Source organism: Panthera tigris, chromosome A1, assembly GCF_018350195.1.
Source record: "Panthera tigris isolate Pti1 chromosome A1, P.tigris_Pti1_mat1.1, whole genome shotgun sequence".
Classification (NCBI taxonomy): Eukaryota; Metazoa; Chordata; class Mammalia; order Carnivora; family Felidae; genus Panthera; species Panthera tigris.
The window spans coordinates 102,912,698-102,939,179 of record NC_056660.1 but is presented as its reverse complement, the minus strand read 5'-3'; the positions used below and the strand labels follow the sequence as shown (position 1 = coordinate 102,939,179).

Here is a 26,482-nt window from a genome sequence, read left to right as displayed (position 1 = left end):
AGAAGCGAGAAATTCTGGTTAGTTTATGTACAGTCACTTATTCTATTACATACCAGACCACATTTAGGAAGTTTTACAACTTACTCTATTACATAGTGAGTTACATTCAGGAAAGGTTTCACAATGCTCGTAGCAAACAGCAAGCAAAACAGACTTCTCAGCAATTGTATTTCTTATCAAAGATCCATAATAAGCAGAAAAGAGAACTTAGCTTTAAACTAAGGCAGGGCTGTTCTTTTCATAGAGTTTAAAGAACAACAACATCTAAATTGGGCTTTGAATAATTGATGACAGCAGCTGAACTATTAAAGAAAAAATGTGTCTTTCCTCTAGGAAGCCTATATGCCTGTAATTACTGAGCTTATTTTCTCTGATTGGATACACTTTCTCGCAAGAATATTTTCTTTCCTCTGAAACATGAAGAGGAGCTCCAGTGACATGTTTTTGATGGAAGGGATAGAAAAATGATATGCTTTAAAGGGGTTGCCAAATTAACTGGTTTCAAAAAATCCAGCCCATAATTTCTGCTGTACAAGTAGGTATACAACAGGAGAGCGACAGAAATGGAGGGTTAACTTTTCGGCTGAGGGCAGGTTGGGTGTGATGGTGGGATAATGAGGGCGTCCACCACAGCACAGACTTTGAGATAAAAAGGAAGCGGTATTTAGAAGACAATCAAAAGACAGGTTTTTTTTTTGTTTTTGTTTTTGTTTTTTAATTTTTTTTTTCAACTTTTTTTTTTTATTTATTTTTGGGACAGAGAGAGACAGAGCATGAACGGGGGAGGGGCAGAGAGAGAGGGAGACACAGAATCGGAAACAGGCTCCAGGCTCCGAGCCATCAGGCCAGAGCCTGACGCGGGGCTCGAACTCACGGACCGCGAGATCGTGACCTGGCTGAAGTCGGACGCTTAACCGACTGCGCCACCCAGGCGCCCCCAAAAGACAGGTTTTTAAAATACAGTGATGACAAAGAATCTTGCAAGAGAATGGAGTGTAATTCATCATGAACTTGTGAACCATTAACTCAGATGAAACAGTGATCTTTCCAGCCTTCTAACTGCCCTTCAGAAAGAGTATTGTTTGTAAAATCACTTCTTGCAGAGGTTTGAAACAGCGCATAATGCAGGTGACACTTCTGGATCAATTCTTCCTATTACCTCTTTTTCTTATGTGTCACACTTGTTACATTTCTAATAGTTTCCATAGAAACAGATAATGTTGGACTTTTGAAACTGTGGTGGTAAGAGGTGAAAGAGCCAGGAAGATAGTTGGAGAAGGACTGACCCACAGATGTGTTCAAATAAAGTTAAGGATGCGTGACATTTATGTGCTAATTGAACAGCACAAAGATTTTACAGCACAGAGATTTCATAACGCTTCACAAACTTGATGAGTAAAAAGGTTGGACATGAGACAGTCACAAGTCCAAAGTTTGAGCATTAAATTCTGATCCTAAAATTGTATGCATCTATTTATCTATGTGTATACAGTACCTTAGGATTCCGTGGTAGTCTGCTAGCCGTCACATGCTTTACTAACTTATGTAAAAAGGCACAACCAAAACTGATGATGCATTCCTTCTTTCGTGAACCTGTATTAAAATGCCTATCATATGCCAGGCTCTCATCAAGGTGTTCCAGATCATTACACAAAGCAGAGGATGTTCCTTTGCAGAGCTTACATTGAGGTGGCATTGTAGACAGTTAATGGAGTGAAATGTTACAAATCGCTACGTTCTGTGAAAAAACAAGAACAAAAACAAAAAACAAAACAAAACAAAAAAAACTTGAGGGTGCCTGGGTGGCTCAGTCGGTTGAACGTCCCACTGTTATTTTTTCAGATTTTTAAAAAATGTTTATTTATTTATTTTTAACATGTATTTATTTTTGAGAGAGAGAGAAAGACAGTACGAGTGAGAGAAGGGCAGAGGGAGAGGGAGACATAGAATCTGAAGCAGGCTCCAGGCTGTGAGCTGTCAGCACAGAGCCTGACGTGGGGCTCAAACCCACGAACCATGAGATCATTACCTGAGCCAAAGTCGGACACTTAACTGACCGAGTCACCCAGGTGCCCCTGAACGTCCTACTCTTGATTTTGGCTCAGGTCATGATCCCGGGGTCATGGGATTGAGACCTGTGTTGGATTCTGTGCTATATAGAGCCTGCTTAAGATTCTCTCTCTCTCTCTCTCTCTCTCTCTCTCTCTCTCTCTCTCGTCCCTCCCTCCCTCCCCTCTTGCCCTTCTCCACCTCACGTGCACATGCTCTGTCTCTCTCTCTAAAATTAAAAAAAAAAATTTTTTTAAATAAAAAAAAAAAAAAAGAGGAACATTTGAGTAAGCTAAAAGAGCTGGGCCGTTGGGTTGTAATTTTGATGAGGGTGGTCCCGGGAACTTTACTGAGAGCACGAATAAATACTTACTGGAGTTGAGGAAATAGACCATAGAAGGAGCTGGTAGACCCCTCCAGGCAGGAGGGACTGCCTGCTTATTCCTGCTGCAGCAGGGATGACGGTGTGGCTGGGAGGGAGAAAGTAGATTAGCAAGTGGAATGTCCAAAAGGTAGCTGTCAGCCAGATCATCTGAGTTTTTAGGCCGTTTTAAGGATTTTGGCTTTTACTGTGAGTAAAATGAAAGGCCAGTAGGTCATTGGTCCTTACAGTATGGTCCCTGGACCAGCAGCACAAGCATCATCTGGGAATTATAAGAAATGTGAATTCTCGGGTCCTACCCACATCAAAATTTCTGGAGATGGGGCTCCTCACTTTGTTTTAATAAGTACTCTAAGTGATTCTGATCCATGTTCAGGTGGAGAATCACAGCAGTAGATGATTCCAAGCAAAACGACATCATGATCTAACTTGATCATTTACCTTAAGACTTTTACTGATTGACCATAATTTGGGCATTCTTGAGGGTAAAAAAGAATACTAAAAAACAGTTACATTTTATCTACAACAGAGTATAAGGTGAGATGTTCTGTGTCAAACCAGGATGTGGGAGGCCATAAATCACTCATTTATTCTATAGAATATTACAGGCTCATCTAAAAGAGATCTGGGGACACCTGGGTGGCTCAGTTGGTTAAGCATATGACTTGATTTCAGCTCAGGTCATGATCTCAGGGTTCATGGGATCAAGTTCCATGTCGGGCTCTGTGCTGACAGTGTGAAGCCTGCTTGAGATTCTTTCTGCCCTTCCCCTGCTCAGGCCTCTCTCTCAAAATAAATAAATAAACCTTGAAAAATAAATAAATAAAATATATAAATTCAAATAAGTAAATATAATATAATATAATATAATATAATATAATATAATATAATATAATACAATACAATATAATACAATATATAATAAATACATAAAAAGAAGTCACCAAGACAGGCTTCTACAACTTGAAAAGCAGAGGAAGGGGAAAAGCACTGCAAAGTACAGCTTCCTAGGCTGGAACCTTCCACTCTCCTGAGCAATACCCAGCCTGAAGTTCATGGGAAGGACATCTCACTTGGAAATATAGACAGCTTACCGTACATAATCTGCAATGATTTAAAACGAAGCTGGAGCTAGAATGGGATTTTTATGGAAGCCTGACCTTTGGTCTTGCTCATTTCATTACCAAGTATTTTACTGCTGACATTTAGTCTGGGCCAAAGTTTGTTCCTACGCATTTTGAAGTCATGACATTTCATCATGTGGTATTTTGCTTTTGATTAAGGTGCTATAGCATTAGTTGCCTTATAAATTTAATGGTGTTTCAATATTTTATAAGAACATGCTCTTTTTTAAAAAATGTGGCTCCGTAGAGGTAGTATCTAATTTGATACAAAATGTCTCCACGACGAATCTCTCAAGAGTGAAATGTTGCTCTTGTCAAGGGTGGGCTTAGGTGCCTTCTAAACAAGCCCCCCATAGACATAATATGAGAGCGCATGAAGTGCAGAGGCTGTGCCCAGCGCCCATGCCTCCTGCGCCCTTGTCTCCTCCCTGTGACGCTGTAGAATGCTTCAGGTCTCAGAAGAGTTCATTTCAACCCTGCAGAACCACGGTCTTCGCTCGTAAAAGCATTGCCTACGGAAAATATAAACTAGTTAAAAATAGAAAGAAACACATAATTTCAGCTTGAGAAGAGATTAAGGATTAAATCTTAGGCTTCTCAAAGGCAGTCCGCAGACCACCTGCATAAAGGTCACCTGGAGAGCACAGTAAATAGACAACCACAGGCTGCCTGCCAGACCTGCTGAATCACAATCTCTGGGCAGGGGGCTTAGAAATCTGCATTTTTAATAAGCACTCTAGGTGATTTCTATGCACAGCGAAGTTTGTGAAGCACTATGATGTGGACAGTGTCCAAAAACAATATTATCATCCAGAGATCCAGAAGGTGAAAATATGAACAATTATAACGTTGAGATAATTTTCCATGGTTAAACTATTTTGGTTCGAAGGACTATAAAGTAAGGAGAAAAAGGGAGGAAAAAAAGATAAGCCAAACCCCAAAGGACTCACTGCAGCAGGTCGGAGGAAATGTTAAAAAGCTTGAGAAATAGCCAAATAATTGCTGGGAGATGGGAAGTTGGGGGAGCCTGCCTGGGGATCTCTCGGGACTAACTTCACATTGCTAATTTACAATCACAGGCTGCATCTGTCACTTTTACAAATCAATGAGAATGCCCACCCTTTAATAGCATGAGGTTACTTGCGGTGGCTGCTGGTGCAGGCCATCCAGAGGAGACCTTTCAGGATGTCAGGAAAGAACCTCAGTGACGCACATTAACACACACACGCTCCTTTATGTCACTTCCAATTTACTTTATCTTAAATTGTCAGCAAGGAGAACTCACACCCATATTAATAACTAGAGGTTTGCATGTAGGCCAAGAAAAATAAACCCTGCTGATAGCTCTGTAGACAGCTGGTTTGTTGTAAGTGGAGCCAAAAAAAAAAAAAAAAAAAAGAAAAAAGAAAAAAAAGACATGGCTCTTTGTATTTGTGGAAATTTTATAATATTTAGGGAAGGAACTGGTGGAAGAATGGTTTCAATGTCTTTGTTTAGGAAAGGCATTTTGAGAAAATAATCAAGATTGTCCTTAAACATGATTTTTACTATAAACAGCAGAAGAAAGGGAAAACCTATTAAGGTAAAGTCATAAGTTTCAACCATCTGGGAATCTAATTGTGCTGAAGAAGGAGCACCTAAAGTATTCTTTTTACGTTTCTTAAGACAAATGAAGAAATTAAGATGCTGCTTCCGTGAAGCTAATTCTGATCAAAAAGCAAGAAAGTATTCATGATGGGAAGTGATTAAGTGGAAATAAACACTGACTGTAACCAGACATGGGACTAAGGTATTTAAAAAACAGATTTCAAAAGCACTTAAAAAAAAAAAATCAGATTTGTCTTTCGTGTGAGCCTTAAAAGGGAATGTTGTCCAAGGAGTGTGGTAGGAAAATGAACTTCAGTTTGTACAGTCTCCATTCAAATGGAGAAGAAAGTATTTCTCAGGGAACTGATTTAGCTGCCCAAGAAGGTTTCCCAAGAGCAGGGATTATAAAAGAACATGTGGAAGAGGTAGAAAGAGGGGCACATAGCAAGGAATGAAAATAAAAGAGCTGCGTGGACTTACAAGAGCAGGATCAGGAGGTTAGAGGCCAGGGTTATGGAAGCCTGAGGAACTGCTAAGGATAAGAAAAGGCTGTGGAAGCCATGTCCAGGAACCCTGTGAACAGAGAAGGGATAGGATCACTGCTGGAAGTGGTCCACTGCTAACAGATGACTGAAGCGTTACTAGATAATCGATGTTTTCGCCTTTGCGCGCCCCGCACCGAGCACAGTGACGGTCACCTATTGAGTATAACACCCATGCGAGGAGATGGGTGGCTGAAGTGCTCTGGTGGTAACAGTGATTTTGAAAATGGAAAGGTCAGAGAATAAATGGGAGTTTTATAGGAGAGATTTCAATACCGACATGAAATGCCAAATTAAGGGACTTGCTTATTTCTCAATAACATCTCTCTACAGACCAAGAAGAATGACATCCCAAGAGGCAAGGCTCTGCAAATCTGATGTTAGAACTGTCATTAACAATGGTCGGGATCCAAGTATAGAGGTTTCAAAGATGCAGTCAGAGTGTTCTAATCCAAAGTTTGAAAAAGGGAAAGAGATGGATTTGGAGTATATCAGAGCAGTGATAGGAGTATTTCTGCCATAATTCTATAACATCTTATGAGGTAGAGAACCTGGCGTGATTTCAATTAAAAAATGATGTTTAGAGTCTACTAAATAAGGAAAGTGTACTAAAAACGAGCACAATTCATTTAGAGGGTTCACTAATCTATTCGTGAAAGAAACGTTATCATCATTGTGATTTCAGTAGAGCATCCTACAAAATTTCTTTTATACACTTAAAGGAAAGATGGAGAAGGGTAAACTTGGTGATGATGCAAACAATGGATTCATAATCCCAACCATATTCCGATAGGACCAAAATGAGACATTCCTAAACATGGCTATAGGACTCTATAGCCTTGTCTTTGGCCTTGTCTTGTTCAGTATTTTGATCGATGATTTGAATTAAAAACAAACAGAAAAGGGCACTTATAAAATTTGAATATGACACAAAGCTAGAGACAAAAATAATAGTATACTGCTAGTCCGAACAAGATGGCCTATATTTGTTGTCTTAATTCAGACTGCTATAACGAAGCGTAGTAGACTGGGTGGTTTATAAACTACAGAAATTTATTTCTCACAGTTCTGGAGGGTCCAAGTTGGAGATCAGGGTGCCAGCATATTCAGATTCTGGTGAGGACCCTCACTCTTCCAGGTGGCAGATGGCCATCTTCTTCCTGTGTCCCCACATGGTAAAGAGGGGTGAGGGAGCTCTCTGGGGTCTCTTTTATAAGAGTATAAATCTCATTCAAGAGGACAGAGCCCTGATAACTTCATTACTTAACTTAATCACTTCAAAATCTCCACCTCCTAATATCATCACATTGGAGGTTAGGATGTCAGCATATGAATTTAAGAGGGACACAAACCTTGAGCCAATAACACTTGTCTCTTTCTCCTCCCTTCCCGCTAAGTCAACAACATACCCTAGAAAGAATATAAGAGACAACCAGACAACTCTGAAAAGTAGTATGGTAGGCTGAATTATGTGATCCGAATGTTACCTTGCATGGCAGAAGGGATTTTACAGATGGGATTAAATGACAGATTCGGAGATGAGGAGATTGTCCTGGATTATCTAGAAGGGTCCCTTACAAGGATCCTCCTAAGAGTAAGGCCTGAGGGTCAGAGTTAGGAAAGGACGGCTATCTCATGATGGAAGCAGAGAGAGTTTGAAGATAGTGTGCTACTGGCTTTGAATATGGAGAAAGGGGCCACAAGCCAAGGAATACAGGCAGCCCCTGGAAACTGGAAAAGGCAGTCTCCCCGAGAGCTTCCAGAAGGAACCAGCCCAGCCTACACTTGGATTTTAGCCAAATGAAACACAGTTTTGGGCGTCTGACCTGCAGAACTATAGGAAAATAAATTTGTGTTACTGTAGTCCACCATATTTCCAGTAGTTTCTTACAGCCTCAGTAGGAACCTCATATAGACAAGAGGAGGGAGAACTGATTAAAGACTCCAGAACTGGAGGAAACGCATAATGGCAAGGTGTTTCATGACCTCCCATTCACCACCCAACAAACGAAGATCCTGGAGATCCCAACCCTTAACCTAGTGACCCAGCTCATCCCTCCACTTGACCAAACAGAATAGGACAATGGCAAAAATAAAATATAATGGCAACCCTAAATGTTGGTAAAATTTAGAGAAACTAGGTCAGTCGTACAATGTCAGTGGAAATGTAAGATTGTAATCCATCTGGAAAACAGTTTGATGTTGCCTGTAATATTATACTTGGAACTCCCATACAATGCAGCAGCAGCCATTCTCTTGGGCATTTGTCACAGAGAAGTGAAATCTGTGCTTGCACCAAAACCTGTAGACAAATGCTCTTAACAGCTTTATTCAAAATAGCCCCTACTGAAAACAGCCCAGATGTCTTTCAACAGATGATTGGTTAAATTAACTATGATGCATCTATAGCATGAAATGTTACCCGGTAATTAAAAAAAAAAAAGAAAAGAAAAGAAAAAGCTATTGATATGAAACAACTTGGATGAATTTTGAGGTAATTGTGCTCAGTTTAAAGAGTCCATCTTGGAAGGTGTTTTGATTCCATTGATGTAACATTCTTGCAATGACAAAATGATAGAAATGGAGAATAAATTGTTGTCGGGGTTAGGGATGGTGGGAAGAGGTGGCTGTGGCTATGAATAGAATTATAAGGAATCCTTTTGGAAATGTAGCTTTTTAAATGTTGACCGTATCATGTCTGTATCTCACTGGTAGTAGAGTTTGGCAGAATGTTACCATTCGGAGAAATTTGCTAAAGGATACATAGGATTTCTCTGTATTTTGTTTTACAACTATTTGGTGACTGTATGTAAAAATAAAGAATTTACTTTTTTGAAAAAAGGCTGTGAAAAAATTCATAAGTGATGGCATATTCGATGGCATTTTATTTAGCCTTTGTGTTTCAGGTATTTTCACTGGGACTAGAATGCAAAGATGACCTTTTTGATTTTTTTCCTGCCTTAAAGATGTGGTCAAGGTCATCTTCTGGCTAGTATATAGCTGCCCCTTAAACCATGTGGGTTTGAGCTGTGTGTATCTACTTACATGCAAAGTACTACAAATGCATTTTCTCTCCCTTATAATTTTCTTAATAACATTTTCTTCCCTCTTATTTTATTATAAGAATACAGTATATAGGGGCACCTGGGTGGCTCAGTCGGTTAAGCGTCCGACTTCAGCTCAGGTCATGATCTCGCGGTTTGTGAGTTCGAGCCCCGCGTCGGGCTCTGTGCTGACGGCTCGGAGCCTGGAGCCTGCTTCGGATTCTGTGTCTCCCTCTCTCTCTGCCCCTCCCCCGTTCATGCTCTGTCTCTCTCTCTCTCCTTCAAAAATAAATAAACATTAAAAAAAAAATAAGAATGCAGTATATAACACCTGTAACATACAAAATATGTGTTAATCCACTGTTTATGTTATCACTGAGGCTTCCAGTCATTTGGCTTTTGGTAGTTAAGCTTTTGGGGAGTCGGAAGTTGTCTGTGGATCAGTGACTGTATGTTGGGGGGGTGGGCACCCCTACTCCATGTTGTTTACGGGTCAACCATAGTTTCTGATGAAAAATGTTGCTTTTTGTAAAGTTTCTTTTTTTCTCTCTGGCTTCATTTAGGAGTTTATCTTTGATGTTTCACTTGCTTGAATAGGATGCATCAAGGTGTGCTTCTTTTGTTATTTTTTTTTTCTGCTTGGCGTTCTCTGCAGCATTTCAGCAATCTGGAAAACCTGAGCTAAAATCAGGTTTGGGGGGACCAACTCCCTAAAAATTAGTTGTAGGGAAGCACTTCCAAAAGGCAAATTAAGAACCTCTGAAAATCCTTTGCTCCATAAAAGCACCAACAATAGTGCAAAATGGCCCAGGTCAACGTTTTCCTGAGCTCTTCAAATTAACCAAAACCCTGTTAACAGTCAAAGAACATTTATTCAAGAAAAATGGTTGAGTGAATCTTGGTATGAACAGGATGATAATGGTGTGTGTATGGATATGCCTTGTATCCTTCTTCCCAGCTGCATGGAAGCCTTGAAAATTATTAGCCTTGCAGCCGTGAAAGCTGTGAAAACCAGGGTCTAGCAGCCACTGGAGGGACAGAATTGCTGTGGAGCTGCACTGAAATCCCTATCACTACAGAATTGTTATCTTTGACTTACCTGATAGCCCTCTGCAAATGCTCATTTGAAAGGATTCATCTCCATTTGACCTGACTCAGATTCCCTCAGTGGGAAAGGCCCTATCTATAGAGGGCTGGTTGAAAATAATACAAAAAGTTTAGGGAAAAAAAATGTTAGAAATTGTGAAAGAAGTACAGGAAGAAGAAAAGAAAGAGGAAGGAGGAGGAGAAAGATCATCCTGGCTGCTATAATGAAAATAGAATTTACAGCTTTACAGGTGGAAAGAGAATAGAGACCTGTCAGGTGACAAGGACTGAGAATGGATTATTGTATCTAGCAATGGGGACGTTATTGTGTGTCTTTCTCAAGAGCACTTTTAATGAAGTGAGAGGCCTAAAGGTTAAGAGAATGGGAAATGAATTGCAAACAAGTACAGGCAATCTTAGAATTGTGATATTTTTGGTTTCCCCGGTACCTTAGTTAAGCACTTCATTCTATAGGTGTGGAATGGAAACCCCAAGAAATTGACCAGCAGACATAGCTAGTTAGTGGCAAAGTGGGAGGTAACACCCAGATTTCCTCGCTCCCATGTTAAATATCCTTCAGTCATGTAAGATTGCCTCCTTCTGGAAGAAGAAAAAGGGTAGATAATCATCATTCACTTATTATTATTTAAAAACAGATTCTGAAGTTCAGAAATAAAATATTTTTGCTTTGTCGAAGAAGAAGCTGGCTGTTATTTTGGTCATGCCATTCTGAAAAGACGAAAATACAGAAATAACTTCCCACTTCCCCTTTTCATTACCACTCGCTATTTCAGAGACGTAGGGGTGATTTGCCGCTTAGTTACCATTATACAGATACCATATTCAGCTATTTTTTTGAACTGTGAATGTTGGCAGCAAAAGAACAATTTCATTTGTGTATTTTGATCACTTTTTTTTTTAATAGACTTAACCCCACAAAAGAATGTTATCTTTGGTTCTTAAACCTTTTGCTCTGAGTGAGTTTTATTTTGTTTTAGAATAATAAGAATTGAATTTCTCTTTTTACTCAAAATCAAAGCCTTTTAAAGGCCTCTCTGCACCCCCTTCCCCTACCTCTCGCCCGTTTCTGATGTTCTTTAGAGAATATAGTGTAGTGAATAACATCAGGTTTTTATCTATGTATCACCCGGCTCAGCATGATCCCATAGAAGAAAATGGAAGGAATAATCCACAGTGGTCAAGGAGCTAAAGACTAAACTTGATCCATAATTAAACAATACATTCACACAGCTGAGCAAAGAGCTTGCCTGCTACTGCTAATCTCTGATGTTCTTTTACAAGGCTTATCTCCATTTGAAAGCTTTCTTTTAAAACATTTCTCTGTCAAGTAGTCTAAATTATTCACCACTTCCAATATTAATTTTTGTTGTATATTTCTGGTGTATTCCATACAATGGGATAGAAACATTTTATGCAGATTTTTAATTAAGATTAGTCAAAGCCACCATGCTAATAATAATAACAAATAGATGCATACCACGCATATACACCGTGTAGTTCTGGCTCATTAGATAGAATATGTAGCAAACAGCAATGAAAGCATCATTTCTTTGAACATTTACTTTAATTATGATACTATATACCACATATAATATTTATTCTAGGGGTGTGGAGAGGATTTTAAGATGAAAAAGTATAATTATGGTAATTATGATTTGAGGGCTTTCTTTCTTGAATATTTCCTTTGGAGATATGTGTGCCAGGAAAAAATATTAAGTGAAAAAAGGCTATGGGCATGAACAAACACTTCGTATTTTAATAATCCTCATCGTATTCAATGCTGCTGCCATATTAGCATATTGTCATTTCTGCTTTTTTCTTTTTCTTAAAAAATCTATTTGCATAATTATGTAGAGTGCAATCTCTTTCAGGTTGTTCCCGGCTATGGAGCACTTAGCATTGCATATTACTACAGGAGATCAGCTTCTGTAGATATTCATGACTTTGTGGATCTGAAAAGAAAATAAGTGTATGTATTTTCTCTTATTTCTCATTTTTTGTGTGAAGAGGAAGGCTTTGGCACATTCTAACAATGAATGTTAAATTGTCTTATTTTCTTTCTGAAATGGCATCTATGTCCTATACAACTACGTATGTATACAGAGGTATTAATTTTTGTTGTAATTAGTCATAGTTTTATGAAATTCTGGCCTCTACATTTCTCAATTATTTTCAGGTAACAAATGAGGTATGAATACATAATAAAGAATAGAAAAAAAAATTAAATACTGGGCTAGTTCCCAACGATCCTTAAATAATACAGGCACACAAACACATTCATAAACACACCAATGTACACTTACATATCAGTTGCCTACACAGTTCCCAGCGATCCTTAAATAATACATGCACACAAACACATTCATAAACACACCAATGTACACTTACATATCAGTTGCCTACACAGTTCCCAGCAATCCTTAAATAATACATGCACACAAACACATTCATAAACACACCAATGTACACTTACATATCAGTTGCCTACACAGGGAAAATTTTCCTTAAATCTGTGATATTTTGAATGAAGCCACTTATTATACCAGTTTTTAGTATAATTATTTTATGGCCTTTAAAAAAATACCCACTCATATATTTAAAAGGAAAAAAAAAGTGGGGGTGCCTGGGTGGCTCAGTTGGTTAAGCGTCTGACTTCGGCTCAGGTCATGATCTCATGGTTCATGGGTTCGAGCCCCATGTCGGGCTCTCTGCTGACAGCTCAGAGCCTGGAGCCTGCTTCAGATTCTATGTCTCCCTCTCTCTCTGCCGCTCCCCAGCTCACACTCTGTCTCTCTCTCTCTCTCAAAAATAAATAAACATTAAAAAAAAAAAAATTCACATATCACTGTTTAACAAAAAAAAGAAAAAGAAGAAGAAAAAAAAGTGAAGCAAAATGGAAAGTTCCAGACAAGAAAACAAATATTACTGCAGATCTCACCACCCATCACTCAACAATTAGTCTTGGTGACCATCAACTTCATCTCCCTTTGTTCACACATGAGCTGTATAAAACATAGGAATAGTTTAAGACAGAGTCATAGCATCATCACTTAAAATTAAGCTTAATATTATTTGACTTTAACTGAAGAAATAGATAGCTTTTAAGTTGAGAATAACAAAATTTAGGTCCATTATTTTTATTTAAAAAATTTTTAGTTTTTTTAAATTTATTTTTTGAGAGAGAGAGAGAGAAAGCGTAAACGTGTGAGGGGCAAAGAGAGAGGGAGACTGGGAATCCCAAGCAGGCCCCACACTGTCAATGCAGTGCCCGATGTGGGGCCTGAACCCACGAACCGCGAGATCATGACACGAGTGGAGATCGAGAGTCTGTCGCTTAACCGACTGAGCCACCTAGGTGCCCCTAGGGTCTCTTATTTTTAGTGAAAGTGTCCAGTTTAGTAAAAAATATTGTGTAGCTTACACAGCAAGTGGGAGAGCCGGAGGACTACGTTTGTGACTCATATTCAACGTGTAATATGCAGAACCGTATCAAAGGTCTTAAGACGTCACTGCCACCACTTCTGTCAGTCTTATCTGAGATGTTGGAAATGTTATTTGACAAGTATTACTACAATCTCAACATATTTGACCACCCATTCCAGAAGAAAACTAAAACAAACCCCACAAACAAACGACAACAACAAAATTAAACAAAGCTGGGTTTGTTACATTTCTTGCCTTGGAAGTGAAGCTTCCTGTGAAAGCTACTGCCTGCTGGATCCTGGCTACAGAAGCGAGTGTTCTCAGCTGTGCCTCTAGGAAGATGGGATTTTGAAGGATTGAATGGTCACATCTGACAGCTATCCGTTCCACATCTCTTGTTTCTTGGTCTTGTAATCTCTTTTTTTCATTATTTACTTCCTCCCTTTCATGGAACACACTCAGTAATACCGAGAAATTGTACTTGATAAGTAATATTTTGATACTTGCATGTCTAAAAAGAGTTATTTTGAACAATATATTTCAAGCTTGAAAAATATTTGACTCCCTGCTAAGAAATATGAGGAAAATATCACTCATACTTCCTCCCACATTTGCCCTTTTAGCTTCTCTTTTTTCCACTTTTAATTATATTATCATTTTAACATTTCTAACAAGTATAACATTTACATTAGATTATATAATTAAAATTAGTTTTTTAATCTTTAGTGTTGGCATAAATGTATTCAACTCTCACTAACCATTCTTTTTCTCTAGTTTCCATTTTCCTCAGCTCTTTATTTTGTGTTGTTTCTTGTTTGGCTAAATTTTACTATGCAAGAGTGAGAAGCTCTGTCTTTAATTTTAAACATAAAGGATAACTTCCTGCATATAAATTTGGGAAAACAATGTTTCTTAGAAATGATATTTGTATACTTTTTCTGGAACCGAATATTTCTTTGGAGACCTCGAAAGACTACCTGACATCCCCTTTGAATGATACTTACTCTTTCATTCATTCATGTGTACCTATGTGATTCTCCCTTTATTTTTATGGGATTAAAAAAATTTTCTTTAATATTTACTTATTTTTAAGAGAGAGAGAGAGAGAGAGAGAGAGAGAGAGTAAGGCAGAGAGGGAAGGAGACACAGAATCTGAAGCCGGCTCCAGGCTCTGAGCTGTCAGCAGAGAGCCCAATGTGGGGCTAGAACTCATGAACCTTGAGCCAAAGTCAGACACTTAATCGACTAAGCCACCTAGGCACCCCTCTTCTTTATCCTTAAAGACAGAGGAATTTACCAGAATTCATACATTTTTATCAATCCCTCTGTATCCATTTTTCCTGGGAACACTGTGGGACTCAGATTCAAGCCTGCCATATTTCAGTACAGTTTAACTGTGTACTTACTTAAATGTTGTGCTGTTTGCTGTTCTCAGGAACACAAATTATATATACAGATTTTCCTTGACTTATGATAGGATTACATACTGATAAACGCATTGTGAGGTGAACATACTGTTAAATTGAAAATGCATTTAATACAACTACCAAACATCATAGCTTAGCCTACTCTACCTTAAACTTGCTCAGAACACTTACGATAGACCACAGTGGAGCAGAATTATTTAACATAAACTTATTTTGTATTAAAGTTCGAATATCACACGTAATTTGTTAAAGACTGTGCTAAAGGTAGAAAAACAGAATGGCTCTATGGGTACAGAATGGTTATAAGGGTATTTGTTGTTTACCTTCTTGATCACATGGCTGGCTGGGAGCTGTGGCTCTCTCCCTCTGCCTCGCATCATAAGAGAATATCATACCAGTTATTGCTAGCCTGGGAAACAATCAAAATTCAAAATTTGAAGCACAGTTTCTACTGAATGCGTATCACTTTCACACCATCGTAAATTCAAAAAATTATAAGTCAAACCATTGTGAAGTCAGGGAGCATCTGTACTTTAGTATCATCCGTTGTATCCATGTTTCTCCATAGTTACATTCATGTTGTGTTTTCTGATGTTGTATTTATGTGATTTACTTCGGCCTATCCACTGCACTTTTGACTTTGTTTTCAGTTATGTTCATTTTTATATTATGGTCTTAACATGACTTTCAGAACCATCATATTTTTATTGTTCATTTCCATTTTTTTCCCTAAGAACTAGGAATTTCCAACCCTTTCTGTCTTTTGTATTCCCTTATTTGAACATTTGTAAATCTTGTGCCATTTTAAAAATTAAAGTGATTATACTACCTATCATTTCTGATTCTGACATTACCTATGTTTCTTTGGGTAATTCTTTTTATAATGTCTTTTCTTCACTTGGCCTTTTTTAATGCTTCCAATCTTCTATAAAAAGCATGCTTTAATGTGTGGCTTTTCTGTTAGAGCTTTTGTGGTTACTTAATGAAAGATACAACTACCTGGCCCCAGTGGCCTTCCCCCTTTGGGTAGCTTAGTTGAGAGGTGGTTCAGTGGACTGAACTGTTCTGCTGAGAGCCAAGGTATTTATTTAGCTAATGTCAGTGTTCCTGGTATGTAAGATTGTTTCCAGAGCTCTTGGTTTGCATATTCTAAACTTTGGTATTCGTATTCCCTAGCATTGTTCCAGGGCCTACACATCATTTGATATATTTCTTGTTGCTTTGTGTAGGGATCAGTAAGTGCTACAACCTGAGGGCCACATCCAGCCTGCTTCCTGTTTTTGAATGGCATGTGAGCTAAGAATTGTTTTGCATTTTTATATGGATGGAAAAATCCAAAGAAGAATAATTTATGAAACATGAAAGTTAAATGCAATTCAAATTTCAGTGTCCATAAGTAAAGTTTATTGTAACACAGCCGTGCTCATTTTTTTTTTTTATATACTATCCATGGCTGCTTTTGTATTGCTGTAGCAGAGTAGAGTAGCTACACAGAGAATATATGGCCCATATTTCCATATAAAATGTATACTACCTGGTCCCCTTCGGAGAACGTTTCCTTGGTTTAGAGAAACCAGGTGTTCCCAATTCCTCAGGTTAGGCTTACCTGTAAATAGGCAACAATGTATTGGGCTCACTCTTGGAGTCCTTAGTTGCATATCCCACAGGCTGACCTAGCCAGACCTGTATCCTAGCAGTTTGGCTTTGATGCATACGGAGCATTTTTGTCCATCCTATATTACAGAAAAATGAAAGTATGGAGGACTATACTCACCCCACTATTTCTCTGCTTATAAAATTTTCCTAAATAAATTCTATGTTATATTGGGATCGTGTGATGCTATGGTATGTGAACTTCTTGGATGATATTACTTATCTTTGAATTGAATTGCTGTTAATGGAAATCATGTGGGGTCAAACTGGGCACGTAGTGGCTAGAAGATTGAGAGGAATCTAAAGGAATCTACTGCCTCTCTTTTGTTTTTGACATTTTCGTATACACTTCTTTTTTTTCTTTTTCTTTTTCTTTTTTTTCTTTTTGGGTCTTTATCCACCTTTTTGAGATCTCAAACTGGATCTCTGCAGGGATTTTTTTTCCAACTTTCTAGACAACTCTGGATCTCTTAATTAATCATCATAATTTTGTATGCCATCTCAACTATGGTAAAATCTGTACATTGTCCCTGATCTCTCATTTTGATTATCATTTAACAGCATTTAAGTGATGTCAAAAATGTCTTCTTTGAGCCATGACAGTTTTCTTGTTTCCCTTATGATGGAATGTTTTCTTTTGTCTATTAGTTGGTTTTTGTTGGTGGTGAGATTTGAAGAAGCGGAGGAAAGGGGAACTTTCTTCAGCCATAGAACTAGAAATAACAGGCTGTTTTTATACTTTTATAAATTTTTAGTTCACATATAATTATCTTAACTCTATACCCCTGAGTTTAATTTCTGTCCTGACTAAACTACTAAAATTTTCATCTGTGTAGTAAAAATCACTAAGACTTGTTTAAACTTTGTAAATTTGACGTTCTTAGGAATATCCTTTCAGATGGATACACTAGGTTTATGCTAATAAGAGTGGACAGTTAAGTTCTTGGTAAATGTAACCCCCAGTATTTCTTCCACTAGAAAAAGGTAATGTTGACTTCTAAAAAGACCTGAGTCGCAATGACAAAATACTTCTTTCATTTCCCTAACATCAGCCAAAGCATTTCCTTTCATTTAATTTAAAAAAAAAAACAAGTTATTCTTTCTATTTTTTGCAGATTGTAATAGTTTCAGGACATTGTGCATGTCTCCCAAAATACTCTTTAGGAATTGCATGTGTGAGATTTTCATGTGAGATATTTCTGAGTGAAGTTTATTGTGACTTCCTAATTAGCTGTGGGTATCAGGATTTTCTTTTCTTTTTTTTTTTTTACCCAAACAGTTTTTATTTTTGTACTTATTATTTTTATTTTATTTTATTTTATAATTTATTGTCAAGTTAGCTAACAAACATTGTAGTCTTGGCTTCAGAGTAGATTTCCATGATTCATCACTTACATACAACACCCAGTGCTCTTCCCAATGTGTGTCCTCCTCAATGCCCATCACCCATTTTTTCCATCCCCCCCATCCCTCCACCCCCATCTACCCTCAGTTTGTTTTCTGTATTTAAGAGTCTCTTATGGTTTGCCTTCCTCTCTGTCTGTAACTGATTTTTTCTTCCCTTCCCCTGTGGTCTTCTGTTAAGTTTCTCTAATTCCACATATGCATGAAGGCATATGATATCTGTCTTTCTCTGACTGGATTTTCTTTTCTTTCTTCTTGTTTTCAAAATGATATTTTTTTGACAAAAGATTTGAGGGGTAGTATGCCTAGACCAAAGGAATAAGATACTTAGGAATGTCACTTCTTTATGAGAACAATTTAGACAACATAAAAAGAGTTAATAACAACCGCAAGATATGAAACAGTATAGACTCAAGATCTAGTAACATATTTGGGAGTTTGAACAAATGTAACCTTTAGAGATTTATTTTCTCCTGAGTAGAAGGAAAAATCAAAATATTCATAGAAGGATGTGAGTCACATTTGAAATATTTATTATTGATTTACCTTTGTTTGGAGTTCAATGATGTTTAATAAATATCCCTTTTTTTTTTTTAATTTTTTTTTATAACATTTTATTTATTTTTGAGACAGAGAGAGACAGAGCATGAACGGGGGAGGGGGAGAGAGAGAGGGAGACACAGACCGGAAGCAGGCTCCAGGCTCTGAGCCATCAGCCCAGAGCCCGACGCGGGGCTCGAGCTCACGGACTGCAAGATCGTGACCTGAGCTGAAGTCGGACGCTTAACCGACTGAGCCACCCAGGCGCCCCAATATCCCTTTCTAAGAAAAAAATATTAAAATTTTAACTATGATAAGTCAAAATTTTTCTTTACTTTTCTTTTAATTCACCTATCTCCCCAGTTGAATAGAGTTTGTAATTATTCAAAGATGCCACAGCACAAATTGGAAAAACCTCTCACGACTAAGACAATTGAAAAAAAGCAGACGTTTATTGGATTCTTTTCTACCCAACACTTTAATGAGTAAGGATGTGGACAGTAATTGTTTTCTTCCCTGCCCTAGTAATGGAAAGTAATTAAAATGAAATAAAAAATAATGCACACTGCAAAGATGTTCAAAAATTCTACATTTTTACTGGTCCTAATTTATAGACAAGTGTTGGAATATTCTTACAATGCCAGTTTTTTCCACAGCATTTGTCATCTGAAATTTATAGAATTATAACTTACATTCCATTATTGGTTACCATAATAAATAAGGTCGTTGATATATTTAAACAACCTTTGTCCCCTCATTTAAAACTAAGATTTTTAATGTTTATTTATCGTTCAAGAACTCTTATGTTAACTTTCATACAATGAGTTAATAAAAAGTAACAATTTACCTCATAATACGTGGTTATGAGTTTGGGATATATTGCATGAATGAAGATCCCACATTGCCTATTTGTTCAGAAATAACACAGCATGGCATAAATATTATGTCATTTCTCAATCATAGAGGTTTTATTATTTTCACTTATATTGACTTCTTCTTTGTAAGTAACTTATCACTATGAATACTCATAGATAATATTTTCCATTTAGGAATCAATCTGCACAGAAAACACGAAAGTGAGAATGGAGAAGAAGCTATTTCACCCATGAAATGGTAATATGTAAGTTTATTATTAATAAACTATTATATCCCCTTTGTAGGAAGGAGTGTTGAATAGTGGTATTTTTAATTAATCATATATAACTGAAAGGAGAATAATTGAATTGAATAATTGAAAACAGAAAGATATCTGAATATTTCCTTCCAAACTTCCTTTCACTCATAGGTATTTTATTTTATTTTATTTTATTTTATTTTTATTTTATTTTATTTTATTTTATTTTATTTTATTTTATTTTATTTTATTTTATTTTATTTTATTTTATTTTATTTTATTTTATTTTATTTTATTTTATTTTATTTTTTATTTTTTGAAGTATAGTTGACACAGAATGTTACATTAGTTTCCGGTATACAACATAGTGATTCAATAACTCTATATGTTATGCCCATCACGGGTTGTATATACCATCTGTCACCACACAAACTATTACAATACCATTGGCTATATTCCCTGTCATGTACCTTTTACCACCATGACTTATTGATTCCATAAGTGGAAGTCCATACCTCCCAATTCCTTTCAATTCTTTTTGCTCCTCCGTCCATCCATCTGTCTTCTGGCAACCACATTGTTCTCTTCACTGATGGGCCTGTTTCTGCTTTTTGTTTGTGTGTTTGTTACTTGCGTTGTTTTTTAGATCGTACATATAAATGAAATCGTACGGTATTTGTCTTTCTCTGTCTGACTTACTTTACTTAGTCTCATACCCTCTAAGTCCACCCATGGTGTTGTAGATGTCAAGATTTCATTCTTTTTATGGCTAAGTAATATTCCATTGTATACATATACCATATCTTCTTTATCCATTCATCTACTAATGGACATTTATGTTGTTTCAATTGTCCTCTGACACACTTACTGAAGATGACCACACAATGACTTGTATGTGAGTGCTCACAGCAGCATTATTCTTAAAAAACCACTGTGAGGCAACTTTATTCATCAAAAGGTTAATGGATAAACAAATTGTATTACATATCTATATAATGGAATACAACTCGGCAATAAAAATAATGAGTTACTGATACAAATAAAAAAAAAACTAGATCAACTAGAAAACATTGGTTTTAATAAAAGAAGTATACACAAAATAGTACATACCATATGGTTGCATTTATAGACTGTCCAACATCAAGCAACACTATCCTATCCTGACAGAAATCCTATACTGACAGAGATTGCTGGGGGCTGGTGGTAAAGGAATTGACTGAAAAGAGGCACAAGGGAATGTTCTGGGAGTGATGTGGAAATGTTTGCTATTTTTATTGATACGGAGATTACACAGATGGGCGCATTTAGCAAATTTGGTATCATTTTAAATAGGTACATTTTATTGCATCTCAAGTATATCTCAAAAATGAGAATTGAGTGTAAAATGACAGTAATCCAGCAGACACATAACGTATTGGCCAAAGTTTGTAAAGTAACAGTATCAAGTGTTGATGAGCATGTGTAGCAATTTGAAGTATCTTATATGGCTGGTGAGTAAATTGATAAAATCACTCTGGAAAAGAATTTGACGGTATTTACTTTAGACAGCCTTCTGTATACCCTAAGACCCGGGGATTTCACTGGAGGGTAGATACCCAAAAGAAATGTACAAAACTGTTTATAGCACCACTGTTTATAAAAGCCAAAAAGTGTAAGCAATTTGAATATTCGTATCTAGTGGAGTGGATACATAAATTACAATTGTGACGCAGCACTGAAAATAAACAAGCTAATGATACGTATACCATAGATGAATTAAAAAAAAAACAGTGTTGAGTGAAAGAAGCCAGACATAAAGGAGAATATAAATTATGATTCCCTTATATAAATCTATGGTGTTAGAAGTCAGGATAGTGGTTTACTTGGTGGGGACAGTGACTGGTAGGGCCATAAAGGGATTTATATTGATAATATTGTAGTTTTAGATGTTGATTATCTTGTATGTCTATGTTATAAAAATGAATGGAGCTTCATGCTTATATTTGTATTCTTATCTGTGTTTTACTTCAATAAGAACCTTATTTAAAAGGTTGAGCCACTGAATTAAATGAAAATTGTTCAGTCTTTTGGCAGTTTTCGATAGAATTCTGCAAATTCCATGATGCCTAAGAGAGAGTCATGAGCCCAAGGACCCTAATGAAATCATAGCTTTCATGGAATACCTCCCTGTATGCAGTGCTATGCTGATTTCTGGGGAGAACACTAAACAAACCAAAACCCAAACTAAACTCCAAAAACCTAAACAAACCAATTTTACCCCAAAAGTTTTAACACTTTTTTTTGAAAGGACAAAATTACATGAGTTATCTTAAATATCAATAGTGGCCAAAAAGGCAGAGAAAGGCGATAACATGTTTGGATGGGATTATATGTATTTCCAAAGGAGCAAACTATGAAAGCCAATATAATTTCAACTTTATGTCTTAGAAAATGACATCAAATGGTAGTATTATCCATTACGTCATGAAATGTTAGGGTCATGCCTGATAAAGACAGTGAGACCTCTATTTGGTTCTTGTGGCACAGAATTTTTCTATACACAGGATTATTCTATTATATACATCATATATTCAACATGCACAAATATAACTGACACAGGGCCCTTAGGGTCAGAAAAGAAAATAGAATATCAATTTCTTAAAAAGATGGAATGCTTTCACTGTCCTGTTCCCTTCACTGAGTTGTTGAAAGGATTTTCTGAGATAATTTGAGGAAAACAATTTTTGTAATAATTCCCACTATCTGTGAATTATTATCATTAAATCTTAACCTTCACAGAAGTCAAAATCCAGCATAGCTCAGATGCTAACTTTGACATACATAGTATGCTTTTCAGTGAGGGTGTACGAGACTGCTGCTTAACCATATGTACCCCTAAGATCTACTAGGTGGACTTGAGAGGGATCAAAATTCTGTTGTTGCTGTTTTGTTTTTAATTTTGTTGGTACTTGTAGAAACACTCCTTGGGGCACTCCAATGACCAACCTGAAAGGTTTATAGATTTAATTTATACCCACCACACCTCCAAAGGGACCTGTTGCTTCTACAAAACGAAAATAAGTTATAAATTTGAAAGATGTTCAGACCAGCCTGTTACAGAGTATGTTCTGCATAATATTAGTTCCTGTTGGAGGTTAAAAATGTAACAAAGGGAAAAAATACATTGTGTGGTTAAATAAATTGAACACTAGTTAATAGCTTCAATTGACAATATTGATTTCTTCAGCATAAGTATTCATGAAGAAATTTACATTGTGAATTCACAATGTGCGAGTGATGTGTCTAGGAAAAACTCCCCTTTTCTCATTTACTCACATACACATAGTTTTCACACCAGGTGTATGAGGTATCCCCCTACACCAAGCAATTCTCCACAGCGTCAGTTGGGTGTCCTGCAATGATATTTAATTCTGAAACTAACCAGAGTTTTCACAAACCCTACGGTTTAAGGGTGCAGTCACAGAATTATGCTCCCCACTTTAGGTGCCAATCACAAGTAACAGATCCAGACAATTTGTGTCCAACTTGGCTGCAAATTGGAGGTTCCTATGACCCTCCCCCCTTGTTGGATTCGAATATTTGCTAGAACAGATTATTCAATTAGAGAAACACTTCCTTACATTTACCGTTTTATTACATAATAAAGAATAGAATCAAGAATATAGATGAACAGCTAGGTGAAGGGTTACATAGGTTGAAGTCTAGAAGGGCTCTGAGTGCAGGAGCTTCTGTTCCCATGAGGCTGGAGTACACCACCCTCCTGGCCCATGAGTGTGTTCACTAGCCTGGAAGCTCCCCTAACTTCTTACTATTGGGATTTTATGGAAGCCCCGACATATAGGCAAGATGGATTATTATCTCCATTTCCAGCCCCCTTCTGAAGAATAGGGGTGGGTCTGAAAGTGCCAAGATTTTTATCCTGCTCTGGTCTTGCTGGCGACCAGCTCTCATCGAAGAGCCACCTCAGGAAATTCCAAGGGACTTAGGAGCTCAGTGTCAGATGCTCTCATTATTCAGGAAATTATAAAAGTCTTAGAATCTCTGCACCAGTAACCAAGATCAAAGGCTAAATATTAAATCAAAAGATTTTCCCAGTGTCCCTATTTCCAAGGGTTTGGGGATCTCTGTGTCAGGAACCAGGAACAGAGACCAGTATATACATTTCTTATTATTTCACAATGTGTTATGGTTCTCAAATATGTTTCACCATTTGGTCAGAAACAGCTCCCTTCCTGACACTTCGCTGAGGAATAAATTCTGTGATATCCATTTTGGAAAATGCTACTTTAAACCACAGTATGAGAGACTGTCATTGAGGATTTTCCTGGTTATCTTCCTCAGTTACTTACTTTTAGTTTCACATCCAGTTACTCCTGAATCCCTTCTGACGACTGGTCAGGACTGCAATGAACAGGCACAATTGTGGCTACACTGCCAGGGGCACTCTGAGGAGGTTCAGTGCTGTGGCAGAGCAGAAAAGAAACGTAACATTCAGAATTTTCTGCCCTTGTTGGGCAAGACCTTTCTCCTCATTGTCTTTGCCGTCATCTCGAAACAGTTCTTTAGCCTAAGATCTCAGTGCCTGGCACATGAAATTCCACCCTCTATGACCAGTCTCACTTTGGCATGCATTTGACCTTCAGACTTACTTCTTTCTTACATGGCATTGTGGCTGTCTGATTTCGTGGGTGTCGTAGGACAAACGTATCTAGGAGAGGCCACAGTATGTAAACGATAGCAAAGGTACCAGCGAAGAGCATTAAAGCAATTACCTTGCATATGAAATTACAAGTGTTAAGGCACTTGGAGGTCGGTAGAAATCTCTGTCGTATTTTGAAAGCTTTGGGGCTTACTATTGCTCTCTGGGAGTATTGCGATAATAAAAGCATAATACAAGCCTAAGGACCTTTAAATGCTATTAATTAGATTCACCGTAAAAGGATTGTGAAATTAGAATTGTTGTGCTCTCAATTATGATTTAATTCATTAAGATCACAAAATGCTGTTTTACAGTGATGGCTCAAGACAGTCAATAGAAAGTGATGCTTTGAATATAGAAAATTATTTTACACTCCTGTATGAAACAAGTATGACATACTGTTTGAGGGAGTGACTCTACCACAGTGAACACTGTCACATGAGCCACACATACAAAAGCATGTGGGCAGGTAGGAATATTTCTTTTGATGTGTGAAGGGATACCTGAAATTAGGTTGTTCTCTTTCTTTTTGTTTTTAGGTTTGTTTATTATTTTTGAGGGAGAAAGAGCTTGCAAGCAGGGCAGGGGCAGAGAGTGAGGGGGGGCAGAGAATCCAAAGCAGGGTCTACGCTGAGAGCCGAAAGCCTGATGTGGGGCTTGAACTCACAAACCGTGAATTGATAACCTGAGCTGAAGGCAGACACTTAACCGAGTAAGTCACCCGGGCGTGCCTAGGTTATTCTTTTTCCAAGAAATATATTTAGGCAGTTAAATGTAAAAAAGGGAGGATGGTATAATTTTTAACATAGTTTGTTGCAATGTATAAACATCTTATAAAATCCATCATGAAAGCAAGAGATAGTAATTATGACTCCTCAGTGATTACCTTCGAAAATGGTAAAAAAAACATTTCCAAAGTTGGCTTCTGTTCAGAAAAACCTTTGACTACTTAACAATTATCACAATTTTAAAAATTCTGCGACTGATGCTTTGGTAATTATTAACGCTCTATCTGTCAGATTTAGTTAGAATTAATAGAGGGTACTGAGGTATTATACTAGGGCATTAGCATAAAGACAGCCACTAGAACAATATAAACCCTTCTTAATATCAAAATAATAAACTGCTAAAGGAAGGAAGAAAGAAAGGAAAGGGAAGAAGGAAGGAAGGAAGGAAGGAAGGAAGGAAGGAAGGAAGGAAAGAAACAAGGGAGGGAGGGAGGGAGAAAGGAAGGAAAGAACTTTGCAATGTTTCCCTAATCCTTGATCAAACAGAATTCATAAAGAAAGTGTTTAAATTCAATCTGTTTACAAACAATTTTTTCACCCACCAGAGGCTTTCAGGAGATACACAGCTAGAGAATTATAATTTGGGATGATTCTCTTGTTTTATTGGTATCTCCTAAACAGTAATGTTCATTTTGCTTGTGTATTCATTAGGATTCTCCAGAGAAACACAACCAGTAGGATCTCTCTCGCGTGCTTGCTCTCGCTCTCTTCTTCTGTGTGTGAGTGTGCAATGTGTGTGTATATGTGTGTGTATGTATATGTATATATATATACACACACATATGTATATATACACACATATGTGTATATATGTATATATGTATATATACACACATATGTATATATGTGTGTGTGTGTGTATATATATACACACACATGTGTATATATATATATATACACACACACATATGTATATATATGTGTGTGTGTGTGTATATATATATATATATATATAAATATATGAGGATATTTATGAAGAATTGGCTCATACAATTAGGAAGGCCAAAAAGTCCCACAGTCTGTCCTCTACAAGCTGGAGAAGCAGGAAAGCTGATAAACCAGGCAAGCTGGTCATTTATTTCAGTGCTAGTTTGAAGGCCTGAGAACCAGGGAAATAATGATGTAACTTCCTATCTGAGTCCAAAAGCTGGAGAATTGGGAAGACCAATGGTATAAGTGCTGCTCATAGTCTGAAGGCTGAGGACCAGAAGCATCAATGTCCGAGGGCAGAAGACCTATGTTGCAGCTCGTGCAGAGAACAAATTCTCCCTTCCTCAACCTTTTTGTTCTCTTGGGGCCCATAATGGATTGGATGATGCCCATCTAAATTGGTGAGGAAAATCTTCTTCACACAGTCCCTGATTCAATTGCTAATTTCTTCTGGGATCACCCTTATAGACACACTCTGAAATAATGTTTTACCAGTTGTCTGTGTAGCCCTTAGGCCAGTCAAGTTGACACATAAAATTAACCATCATAGCCTGTATGAACTTTCACTGTCACAGTGGCTGCAAACTTAGACTGTTGGCATCTAGAGACTCTGAAATAGTGTTCCATTTCCCACACTACTTATCTCTTCTCTGCCTGAGATGTTTTCAT

General features: G+C 37.3%; 1 long non-coding RNA gene across 1 annotated transcript in view; it reads left to right on the top strand.

Moving 5' to 3' along the window:
• Positions 1 to 26,482, top strand: part of LOC107180162 — a 364,692-nt gene that overhangs the window by 298,775 nt on the left and 39,435 nt on the right. Inside the window, exon 2 of the long non-coding RNA XR_006216483.1 lies at positions 19,332 to 19,395. This is a non-coding gene — a long non-coding RNA (uncharacterized LOC107180162). The remainder of the gene's footprint in view (positions 1 to 19,331; positions 19,396 to 26,482) is intronic.